Raw genomic sequence first — 13419 nt, 5'->3', positions numbered from 1 at the left:
TGTGGAGGCTATATATACCCCTCCACCTCCTCTTCATTCATGGAGAGAGCCATCAGACTAAGCCTACACTTCTAGCATCCTATTTCTGAGAGAGAACTACCTACTCATGTGTTGAGGCCAAGATATTCCATTCCTACCATATGAATCTTGATCTCTAGCTTTCCCCAAGTTGCTTTCCACTCAAACCTTCTTTCCACCAGATCCAAATCCTATGAGAGAGAGTTGAGTGTTGGGGAGACTATCATTTGAAGCACAAGAGCAAGGAGTTCATTACCTACACACCATTTGTTACTTCTTGGAGAGTGGTGTCTCCTAGATTGGCTAGGTGTTACTTGGGAGCCTCCGACAAGATTGTGGAGTTGAACCAAGGAGTTTGTAAGGGCAAGTAGATCGCCTACTTCGTGAAGATCTACCGCTAGTGAGGCAAGTACTTCGTGGGCGATGGCCATGGTGGGATAGACAAGGTTGCTTCTTTGTGGACCCTTCGTGGGTGGTTGCTTCTTCGTGGACCCTTCGTGGGTGGTTGCTTCTTCGTGGACCCTTCGTGGGTGGAGCCCTCCTTGGACTCGCGCAACCATTACCCTTCGTGGGTGGAGCCCTCCGTGGACTCGCGCAACCATTACCCTTCGTGGGTGGAGCCCTCCGTGGACTCGCGCAACCGTTACCCTTCGTGGGTTGAAGTCTCCATCAACGTGGATGTAGGATAGCACCACCTATCCGAACCACGGGAAAAACATCCGTGTCTCCAATTGCGTTTGAATTCTCCAAACCCTTCTCCTTACATTCTTGCAAGTTGCATGCTTTACATTCCGCTGCTCATATACTCTTTGCATGCTTGCTTGATATGTATTGTGTATGTTGAAATTGTGCCTAAAACTCCACTCAAACCAAAAAGGCCTAAAAATTGCAACTTTAGCACTAAGTGTCTAATCACCCCCCCCTCTAGACACATCTACTTCTAGATCCTACATATGTGAACATGTGCTAAGTCAAGCCACTCGAATCGTTCAAAGTTGGATACCACCCTATCATACCACATCACAACCATTTTAATAGCATGTTGGCACGCAAGGTAAACCATTATAAACTCCTAGCAAATTAAGCATGGCATGAGCAACTATAATCTCTAATTGTCATTGCAAACATGTTTCATTCATAATAAGCTGAATCAGGAACGATGAACCAATCATATTTATGAAAACAAGAGAGGTTGAGTTCATACCAGCTTCTCTCATCTCAATCAGTTCATCATATATCGTCATTATTGCCTTTCACTTGCACAACTGAATAGTGAGGATAATAATAATAGTGCACGTGCATTGGACTAAGCTGGAATCTGCAAGCATTCAATTCAAGGGAGAGGAGAAGGTAATATGGGCTCTTTGTTAGATCAACAATAATGCATATAAGAGCCACTCAACATTTTCATTATGGTCTTCTCCTCTCGACCCCCAAAGAAAACAAATAAAACTATTTACATGGGAAAGCTCCCAACAAACAAAAGAAGATTGAGAAATATTTTTGGGTTTTCTTTTAATAATTACTACTACAGGCATGTAAAGTAAACTAGCTAAAAGCTACAACTATTTTTTTTTGGTTTTTATTAAGGTTTGTCAAACACACAAGAAGAAAGCTTAAAACATAAAATAAACTAGCATGGATGATACAATGAAAAAGTATGAGCACTGACAACTGGCATGAGTGTGTGAACATGAATGTAATGTCAGTGAGAAATACGTACTCTCCCAAGCTTAGGATTTTGTCCTAAGTTGGTCTATGCCCATGGATCAAAGTGGTCTCCTCCAGTGTACTGAGGAGGATCCTCGGGGTGCCACTGCTTGGCGATCTCCTCCGGGTCTCACTGATAAATAGATTGTCGATAAGGGTCCGGAGATGGCTCAGTCTCAGGCTCTGGGGATCGTGTTCGCTCCCAATATGCATAAATGTCATCGGGCAGGATGATGTATGTGCCTGAATAAATGTTAAACAAAGAAGGTGCAGGCAGGGTAATAATCTGACAAGTCTTTTCACTGAACACCAGGTTATAAATGAGTCTCTTCTCCTTATCCTCGCAAATAAAATCATGTGCTACCATACTTTTATAATCTAAGGAAATAGGGGCAGCAACTTTTCCTCTTTCTCATAGTGTCTAGTAGGTATCTCAAAATATTTAGCAAGACGCGAAGCAAAGATACCTCCAAAGATGGGGCCCTTTGTACGGTTCAGACTCAACCATTTAGCAACCATAGCACCTAAACTGAAAGTTTGTCATGGAATAAAGCGGGGCACAAAATGGCGAGGTCAGGAGCACTGAGATCCCCACTGTTCCTGCGGCCAATTGAACATCTACTAGCGAATATTGCATAGTATCGTAAAACAGGAAAATGTATGCTAGTAGTTCTTGCTTCTGACACTTTTCTCCTTCCCCTACAGCAATCATATCAATAAATCCTGCCACATCCCTAAGATGTGGTTCCTCGACGCTGCCCTCAAAGGGCAACTTGCAAACCCCACAAAAGTCATAAAGTGACATCTCCTTATACTCATCATACAAATAAAAATCCATAGAAGGTGGCGACCTCCTAGCATGGAAATGAAAATTTTACACAAAGATATTAGTGAGTAGGAGATACTGTTTGAGCTGGTCGTGGAGGAAGTCGGTGAGGCCTGCACTCTCAGCCAAATAATAAAAATATTTATAAATCCCGGCTTTTCTCAAGAACTCATCACAAGGCCATTCACACGGTCGGTCTTCCGCAGTGCGAGGGAGATTATATTTGGGCTTCTTATTTGCTTCACTTTGCTTATCCTTCGAGCTTCGGCTCGAAGAGCCCCTCAAAAATCTCTTCATCATTTTTTGAAAATTTCTGAAATTTTTTAGTAACTTAAAATAAAAGTGAACCAAACTCAACAAGATTGATAACAACTACTCCTACAAGTGCCTAGAGGCCATATCATGCATTAAAACTACTTGGGACCATATAAATTTGACATGCAAGCTCAAGAACAGTGTTACCTAAGCAGTAAAAATTTGCAATAAATAAAGCACTAGAGAAAAAACTAATTGGACCATTGGAGGAGTCACATACCGAAGAACAATCCCCCAAAGCAGTTTTGTGAAAGGAGCTTTGAGCAAGGAGATCGTAAATGGTAGCAAGATGAGCTAGAACTCGGGTTTGAGCTGGTGGATGATTTTTTCTGGAGGAAGACAAAGTGTGTGCGTGCAAGAATAAGTGGAGGGGGGCCACGTGGGGTCCACGAGGCAGGGGGCGTGCCCCAGGGGGGTGGTCGTGCCCTCCACCCTCGTGGGCACATGGTGGGTCCCCCTGGTGTGTTCTTAGTGCCAAAAATTCTTAAATAATCTAGAAAAAGTCATATAAAATTTTCAAGACATTTGGAGAACTTCTATTCTCGGGGTATTTTTTATTGCAAGGATAATTCAAAAAACAGACAAAATACTATTTTTGCTTTATTTAATCTAAAAAACAGAAAGTAAAAGGAGGGTACAGAGAGTTGTGCTTTTTAACTTCATCCATCTCATGCTTATCAAAAGGAATCCACTAACAAGGTTGATCAAGTCTTGTTAACAAACTCATTCCGAATCGCATGAAACCGGAGAAATTTCGAATAACACTAGGTTACCTCAACAGGGATATGCACGTCCCCAACAATAAGAATATCATATTTCTTCTTGGCAGTAGGAAGAGGAAATTCAAAACCTCCAATAGTAATCATTGGAATTTTTCCAATAGAGTTGATACTGTGGACTTGAGGTTGTTTCCTCGGAAAGTGTACCGTATGCTCATTACATTAACATGAAGAGTGACATTGCCTTTGTTGCAATCAATAACAGCCCTTGCAGTATTCAAAAAGGGTCTACCAAGGATAATCGACATACTATCGTCCTCGGGAATATCAAGAATAGCAAAGTCCGTTAAAATAGTAACGTTTGCAACCACAACAGGCACATCCTCACAAATACCGACAGGTATAACAGTTGATTTATCAGCCATTTGCAAAGATATTTCAATAGGTGTCAACTTATTCAAATCAAGTCTACGATATAAAGAGAGAGGCATAACACTAACACCGGCTCCAAGATGACATAAAGCAGTTTTAACATAGCTTCTATTAATGGAGCATGGTATAGTTGGTACTCCTGGATCTCCTAGTTTCTTTGGTATTCCACCTTTAAAAGTGTAATTAGCAAGCATGGTGGAGATTTCAGCTTCCAGTATCTTTCTTTTATTTGTAACAATATCTTTCATGTACTTAGCATAAGGATTCATTTTAAGCATATCAGTCAAACGCATACGCAAAAAAGATAGGTCTAGTCATTTTAGCAAAGCGCTCAAAATCCTCATCATCCTTTTTCTTGGATGGTTTAGGAGGAAAAGGCATGGATTTCTGAACCCACGGTTCTCTTTCTTTACCGTGCTTCCTAGCAACAAAGTCTCTCTTATCATAACGTTGATTCTTTGATTGTGCGTTATCAAGATCAACATCAGGTTCAATCTCCACATCATTGTTATTACTAGGTTGAGCATCAACATGAACATCATCATTAATATTATCATTAGGTTCATGTTCATTACCAGATTGTGTTTCAGCATCAGAAATAGAAATATCATTGGGATTCTCAGGTGTGTCAACAACAGGTCCGCTACAAGCATGCAAAGTCCTATCATTTTTCTTTTTCTTCTCCTTACAAGAACTAGGTGCATCAACATTAGTTATCTGAGAATCTTGCTCAATTCTCTTGGGGTGGCCCTCAGGATACAAAGATTCCTGAGGCATTTTACCCCTTCTAGTCACAACTCTAACATCATTATCATTTTTCTTATTATTTAATTCATTGAGCAAATCATTCCGAGCCTTAAGTACTTGTTCCACTTGAGTGGTAACTATAGAAGCATGTTTACTAATAAGTTTAAGTTCACCTTTAACTGTAGACATATAATCACTCAAGTGTTCAAGCATATCAGCATTGGGTTTCAATTGTCTACCAACATAAGCATTGAAGTTTTCTTGTTTAACAATAAAATTATCAAACTCATCTAAGCATTGGCTAGTAGACTTATAACAAGGGATATCACCTTCATCAAATCTATAGAGAGAATTTACCTTTACTACCTGTGTCAGGTTATCAAGACCATGTATTTCTTCAATAGGTGGTAAATTCTTAATAGCTTTAGCTTTAATACCTTTTTTCTTTCATAGATTTCTTTGCCTCTTGCATATCTTCAGGACTGAGAAATAGAATACCCCCTTTCTTCGGAGTTGGCTTAGGAGTTGGTTCAGGAAGTGTCCAATAATTTTCATTACTCAACATATTATTCAATAGCAATTCAGCTTGATCAACAGTTCTTTCCCTGAAAACACAACCAGCACAACTATCCAGGTGGTCTCTGGAAGCGTCGGTTAGTCCACTATAAAAGATATCAAGTATTTCATTTTTCTTGAGAGGATAATCATGCAAAGCATTAAGTAATTGGAGAAGCCTCCCCCCAAGCTTGTGGGAGACTCTCTTCTCCAATTTGCACAAAGTTATATATTTCCCTTAAGGCAACTTGTTTTTTATGAGCAGGGAAATATTTAGCAGAGAAGTAATAAATCATATCCTGGGGACTACGCACAGAACCAGGATCAAGAGAATTAAACCATGTTTTAGCATCACCCTTTAATGAGAACGGTAAGGATAAAGTAATAGCGAGTTTTCTCATCATTAGTGAACATGGTGGCTATATCATTTAATTTAGTAAGATGTGCCACAACAGTTTCAGATTCATAGCCATAAAAAGGATCAGATTCAACCAAAGTAATTAACTCAGGATCGACAGAGAAATCATAATCCTTATCGGAAATACAAATAGGTGAAGTAGCAAAAGTAGGGTCATATTTCATTCTAGCATTCAAAGATTTTTCTTTCAGCTTAGCTAATAATTTCTTAATATCATATCTATCATTGCAAGCTAAAAAATCTCTAGCAGTTTCTTCATCCATAACATAACCCTCAGGCACAACAGGCAAGTCATATCTAGGGGAGAATCTTCACCATCACTTTCATCAATATTATCAGTTTCAATAATTTCATTCTCTCTAGCCCTAGCAAGTTGTTCATCAAGAAATTCACCTAATGGAACAGTATTATCAAGCATAGAAGTAGTTTCATCATAAGTATCATGCAAAGCTGAAGTGGCATCATCAATAACATGCAACATATCAGAATCAATAGCAGGAGTAGGTGTCGCAAGTTTACTCATAACAGAAGGTGAATCAAGTGTAGAGCTAGATGGCAGTTCCTTACCTCCCCTCGTAGTTGAGGGATAAATCTTGGTTCTTTTATCTTTCAAGTTCTTCATAGTGATCAGCAGATATAAATCCCAAGTGACTCAAAGAATAGAGCTATGCTCCCCGGCAACGGTGCCAGAAAATAGTCTTGATAACCCACAAGTATAGGGGATCGCAATAGTTTTCGAGGGTAGAGTATTCAACCCAAATTTATTGATTCGACACAGGGGGAGCCAAAGAATATTCTCAAGTATTAACAGTTGAGTTGTCAATTCAACCGCACCTGAAAGACTTAATATCTGCAGCAAAGTATTTAGTAGCAAAGTAATATGATAGTAGCGGTAACGATAGCAAAAGTAATAGTATTGGTTTTGTAGTGATTGCAACAGTAGCAATGGAAAAGTAAATAAGCAAAGATCAATATGTGAAAAGCTCGTAGGCATTGGATCAGTGATGGATAATTATGTCGGATGCGATTCCTCATGCAACAGTTATAACATAGGGTGACACAGACTAGCTCCAGTTCATCAATGTAATGTAGGCATGTATTCCGAATATAGTCATATGTGCTTATGGAGAAGAACTTGCATGACATCTTTTGTCCTACCCTCCCGTGGCAGCGGGGTCCTATTGGAAACTAAGGGATATTAAGGCCTCCTTTGAATATAGTACCATACCAAAGCATTAGCACTTAGTGAATACATGAACTCCTCAAACTACGGTAATCACAGGTAAGTATCCCGATTATTGTCACTTCGGGGTTAACGGATCACAACACGTAATATGTGACTATAGACTTGCAAGATAGGATCAATAACTCACATATATTCATGAAAACATAATAGGTTCAGATCTGAAATCATGGCACTCGGGCCCCAGTGACAAGCATTAAGCATAGCAAAGTCATAGCAACATCAATATCAGAACATAATGGATACTAGGGATCAAACCCTAACAAAACTAACTCGATTACATGATAAATCTCATCCAACCCAACACCGTCCAGCAAGCCTACGATGGAATTACTCACGCATGGCGGTGAGCATCATGAAGTTGGTGATGGAGGAAGGTTGCTGATGACGATGGCGACGGATTCCCCTCTCCGGAGCCCTGAACGGACTCCAGATCAGCCCCCCCGAGAGAGATTAGGGCATGGCGGCGGCTCCGTATCGTAAAACGCGATGAATCCTTCTCTATGATTTTTTTTTCTCCCCGAACGTGAATATATAGAGTTGGAGTTGAGGTCGGTGGAGCATTAGGGGGCCCATGAGGCAGGGGGCAAGCCCTAGGGGGGTGGGCGTGCCCCCCACCCTCGTGGACAGGGTGTGGGCCTCCTGACGTTGATCCTTTCGCTAGTATTTTATATATATTCGAAAAATATTCTCCGTTGATTTTCAGGTCATTCTGAGAACTTTTATTTTTGCACAAAAATAACACCATGGCAATTCTGTTGAAAACAACGTCAGTTCAGGTTAGTTCCATTCAAATCATGCAAGTTAGAGTCCAAAACAAGGGCAAAAGTGTTTGGAAAAGTAGATACGATGGAGACGTATCACTAAGTCCATGGCTGATGCTCATTTAATGAGTGAAGTTCAAAGAGCTAAAGTGAGAAAAAGTATGATAATTGCTTGGTTTGGCACTGGGGTGTTCATGATTTATACTTTATATTAGGAAGGCCGCACTATATGCCATGCTCACATGATTAAATGTTTAGGAATAGTGTTCTTTAGCATTTTCTATTTTCAAAGAAAATGATTATTTTCTATGTTAATGCGAATGTTTCTATCGCACACAAATTCTCACTGGTCTTATGTGACTTGATTGTTTCGGTATCTTCAAGGATTATGGTGGTGGTGGAGGAAAAGTTAAAATAACAAGTGCTACTTGTGATAGGTGTTGGGATTTCCCTGGAGTGGAAGGGTAATGTAGTATAGTAGCATATAATATTTCGCCTAGTTAAGAAGGATGGTTTACCGAACCAGTAGGAGACACCACACAAAACCTGTAAGCAGTACTTGCACACACTCAAAGCAAATTATTGCACCCAACGCGGGAAAGAGGGTTGTCAATCCCCTTGTACTTGTTAATTGTAAGGATCAAATTTGATAGTGGTGGATAGAAAAATAAAAGGAAATGAATTGTAGCAAGTATTTTTTTAGGGTTTTAGTAAATATAAAGTGAATGGACCTGGGGGGCCATAGCATTCACTAGAGGCATCTCTCTCATGAGCATAGTACATTGGTTAAACGAGTTACTGTTGGGTAATCGATAGAATAATACATAGTTATGATGATATCATGGCATGATCAATATATAGGCATTACGTCTATGACAAGTAGACCATTAATCTTACTAAATCTATTACTATTACTCACCCCTCAACCGCTATCCAACATGCATCTTAAGGTATTAAGTTCATAACAATCATAGTAATGCCTGAAGCATGATGGAATAATGTTGACAAAGTTAGATCAATTATATGATTGAAACCCATCATTTTACCCTTAGTAGCAACAATACAAATACGTGCCTTACAACTCCTACTTTCACAGATTAAGGACAACACAAGATTGAACCTACTACAAAGCACCTCTCCCACTATAGATAAATCAATCTAATTGTCCAAAGAAGACATATAGATTAGAGAGAAATACAAGGCTATAAAATCACGCATAATAAATGTTAGAAAATACTCGATTACTTTCAATGAACAATCTAATTATAAACTCACAGTTCATCGGATCCCAACAAACACACCGCAAGAATTACAACGAATAGATCTCCAAAGAGATCATTGTATTGAAGATAAGAGAGAGAGAGAGAGAGAGAGAGAGAGAGAGAGAGATCTAGCTACTGCTATGGACCCGCAGGTCCTGTGATAACTACTCACATATCATCATGGGGGCACCAAGGTTCATGAAGATGGCCTCCGTGATCGATCCCCCCTCTGGCAGAGTAGCGGCGGAGGCCTCCAGAATGAATAGCGGAAGAACAGAGTCTTGCGACGGTGATAAAATTGTTTGAGTCTCACTCTGGGGGTTTCTGGAATTTAGGGAATTTATAGCGTTGGAATTAGGTCAAACGAAGGCCTGTGGGCCCCACAAGCTCAGATGGCCCACCCCCTAGGGGGCGCGCCCCTTGAGCTTATGGTCCACCTGCAGGTCTTCTGGCATTCCCCCGAAGCTTCTAAGGTCTCTTTTGGTCCCAAAAACCATCGTAAAGTTTCATCGTGTTTGGACTTCATTTGGTATAGTTTTCTACGAAACAAAGAAATAGACAAAAAACAGAAACTAGCACTGGGCATTGAGTTAATAGGTTACTTCCCAAAAATGATATAAAATGACATATAAAGTATACAAGATTGATAATATAATAACATTAAACAATAAAAAATTATAGATACGTTGGAGACGCATCAACAAGCATAACCATAAACATAAAAGTAAAGTATGTAAACTAATTGCGAGTAGTCTGCAAATGAGAGGTTAGGCGTAGGGAAATTCAAGTCATGGTAAATATCAAATTTGCTAGTGTGACGCCAATGTATAGTCACCTATTCATGTGATTCTACCTCTTGTATTCTATGTTGGGTAGGTTAGTCACTCTTGAATAGCCAAACTCCTCTAGTTGGGATTGTTTATCTCTATTATCCATTTGTCCTGCCTTCAGATCACGGGTTCGCTGAAAAATACATGGTTACCCGTGTAGGCCTTCATATCATATTGTCCATGCCCTTAAATTGGAAAAGAAGGATTACACTCACCACAAATAGTCAACCTAATAACTAATCATAGGGTGACATACATATTAGGCACAAATGAATCTTGCCAGTCCCCTACACCAGCCATGCCTATGGAGTGTTACTCACGCATGAGGGAAGGATAACAACGAAACACATATATTATGCAAGGGGAACCATCTAAAATATATCATTGTTCACCACAATATAACAAATGACTAAACCAATCTGGGTCTCTGGATACGCATGAATAGAGTAACAAGCCCTAGCATTACAAGTTGGAATCTCTCTCTATGAAAGTATTGTCTATGAATGAATAGGGGACTACGATTCAGAGGAGGTCATAATGGATCTAAGTGAAGTCCGTCTCCTGATCTCTTCTCCACTATTCTTGTTATGTTTTGGTGGCATTTTTTCATCCTATCCTTGGATCATCAACAAAAAAGTGTCTTATATTGTATAGACATGAGGTAGGCGGTGGCGACTGGAAGGACCGTGGGTAGGAGCGCTCAAACTCATACCACACATCATCTTTTGTTCTGGACTCGTCGAATGGATTTCTTCTTAACATAAAAGCTGTCAATTTCCTCCTCACTTAGCTTGATATCACATAGGTTCCTTCCTAAAGTAGATAGTCCTACACAACAAGCAAGCCAACGAGGTTTCTTCATTTATGAAGGATTCTCGCTAGTGGAAAAGAGAAAACCAGCAAAAACCCTACAAACAACCAGTAAAAATACTGATGGAAAATTATCATATTTTGAGCCATCATCGCGTGACTGCATATTTTCTTTGAGTTTTGCTGCGTGTAAATTAGTTGTGGTAACATTGCCGCTGAGCTTTGAAATGTTGCTTGTTTTTAGTTTCATGTTTTGTTCTGGGTTTGTAAAACTTTGTGGCGGTTTATCTAATGGGAATCATCAAGGAGGCTCGGGGTCTAAAAACTAAATAAAAACATTAGTATAACAAGCTCTATGACCAAATCGCTAGACAGGAAGGGACAAAAGTGGTTTGCTAACAATTCTCCTCAAGCAGACCTTGTAAACAACCAACAATTAAGGGTGAGAGCGTGTGCCTTATTATGGTTCACTTCTCTATATAAAGATGATTTTGTTTTTAATACAAAAATATCTTCTCCCATGCAGGTTATCTACAACTTGTATGCATTGACTTTGTATATGGTCAAAGCTAGACCAAACGTAGTACCGTATCTTGTTCATGACAATGTGCACGCACTTGGATTAAGTGGTCGGTGATGTTTTTACCCAACAAGGATGGCAACACTCCAGATCAGAATACCACCCACTTTGCCATATGCATAGCTTTGGTGTCATATGACTTTATTGTTCCCAATATGTCATTTTTATTTACAGTTCAGATCGTTAGTTTTGGTTGTGTCTATAGTAGATATGCAGAGGCCAGGTGTCGCTCATCGTGCTTTGTATCCACTTGATGATAACTATCTCTATTTTTTACTTAAATAAATAGTGCTCATTTTCATGTCAGGCAGAACGCTTCATCCAATTTATTTATATTCATCACTTATTCACTCTGTTTCGATTTTCCCCCTCCCATTTCTGGTTTTTTCATCGAGTTTTTGAAAATGCTCTTAATCGTCCCACATTTTATTGACTTGCCAAACAAAACATAAACCAATAAATTCCTACCAAATGAGTGATTTTTATTTAGATAAATACCCCGTTCCAATGCACGGGCAATTATCTACCGAGTTGATAAAAGCGCCCGGGCAATTGCTTAGTGAGTTAAATTTTTTTAGAAAAGGAGGACGACCCGCACCTCTGCATCTGGACGATGCATACGGCCATTTTTATTATTTATTGACATAAAACCTTACAAAGTCATACAACAATAAGTCTAAAGCCACCAAACAAAGCAACATCTGTCGCTATCCATATCCAATTGATGTAGGGGCGCTGAAAGTCTGGGCCTAATACCAAACGGACCATGCAGCCAAACCTAACATCTAAGACTTGAGGTCCCAACCAGGACGCCTGCCGGGTATGGGCACCCACCAGTCCGGCGTGCTTCTCAACCAGGACCCTTGCCGGGTATGAGGCCGCCGCAGCCACCTGCCATCAATCCATCTTCAGAGCTGTACTGCTGCATCAACCTTGCCCGGTCCAACTGCCACCGACGCCACCACGACGCCAGGCAGCGTCACCCTCCTACGCGAGTCCATCTCCGCTCATCAGGCGCTGATTCTCCACTACGCCACGCTGCCGAGATCCGCCGTCATCAATGGAGCAGATGAAACACCGCTCCTCCTTTTGTCCCCTCGAACCAGCACTTGCTCCAAAACGATGCCCCCATGAGGGAGAACGATACCGATGGCACCGTCATCGTCCGATCTGGTAGACCCAGATCTAGGGTTTCCTCCGGAACTTCCCGATCAGGTTGATGTGACCTGTAACGACGATGCCTCCAGAAGGAAACGACGTCTGAGACGCCGCCATCGTCTGCCAAGACCGCAGTCAGGCGCGATTTTCACCGGAAGCCACGTCTTCCCGACATCGTGGCTGGCTGGAACCGAGCGGAACCTCGCCACGAAGACGTATGTCGCCGTCGGTACTCCGGCGGAGATCCGACATCTCCTCACCGGTCCCTCCACACGCCGCCAGTCGGCGGAAGGCCTCCCCGTGATGGATCCAAACGGGGCGTTGGATCCGCAGTAACTGCCGTCACCATCACGACCAGGACAGCCCACCCCGCCGGATGGGGCGCTGCCACCGCCGCTGTCCAAGCAGAGTCGCCGCTCCGCCGACGATGGTGCTCCGGCCCCGCCGCACAGCCCGGATTCTCCGTCCTAGCCGCCGCTATTGGATCTCATGAGAAGGGTCGTCCCCGCTGCCTCAGATGCGATCCGCCGCAACCACCCGCCCAGAAACTTTGGCACCAGGCCCGCCGCCACCGCGGCTCACGCCGGTGGCAACGGCGGCAGGAGGGGCTGGCGGCGCTAGGGTTTCGGGGCCCCTGACGCCGCCCGGGGGGAGGCGACGCGAGGGGGAGGGGGAGCTCCTTCAAACAGAAAAAGAGCCTGTAGACAACCAGCAAAATTTCCTCGAAAAAAAGGAGTACTACTGAATTCGCCTCGGACGAACGAATGTGTTTGAAATGCAACCATTCAACCAGCAACCAAACACGTTCCGAAGGGAGACGACGTACGCAGGCCCGCCTGTAGTAAACCGGAGACGTTGAATCCACGGCGTGACTCGGGACAAAGCAGCAGCGCACGAGGAGGACGCGTACGTACGTGGCTCCTCCAATGGAAGTCCACTCCACATGTACAGGTCATACGGTGATGAATGCGGCACAGTGCGCGCGGTGGTCCACCGCAGCAACCCCCCATCTGCACGGGGCCAAAAGGCCCC

The sequence above is a fragment of the Triticum aestivum genome, chromosome 5A (assembly GCF_018294505.1).
Source record: "Triticum aestivum cultivar Chinese Spring chromosome 5A, IWGSC CS RefSeq v2.1, whole genome shotgun sequence".
Lineage (NCBI taxonomy): Eukaryota > Viridiplantae > Streptophyta > Magnoliopsida > Poales > Poaceae > Triticum > Triticum aestivum.
The sequence above is the reverse complement of the archived record's forward strand: the minus strand, read 5'-3'. Positions refer to the sequence as shown.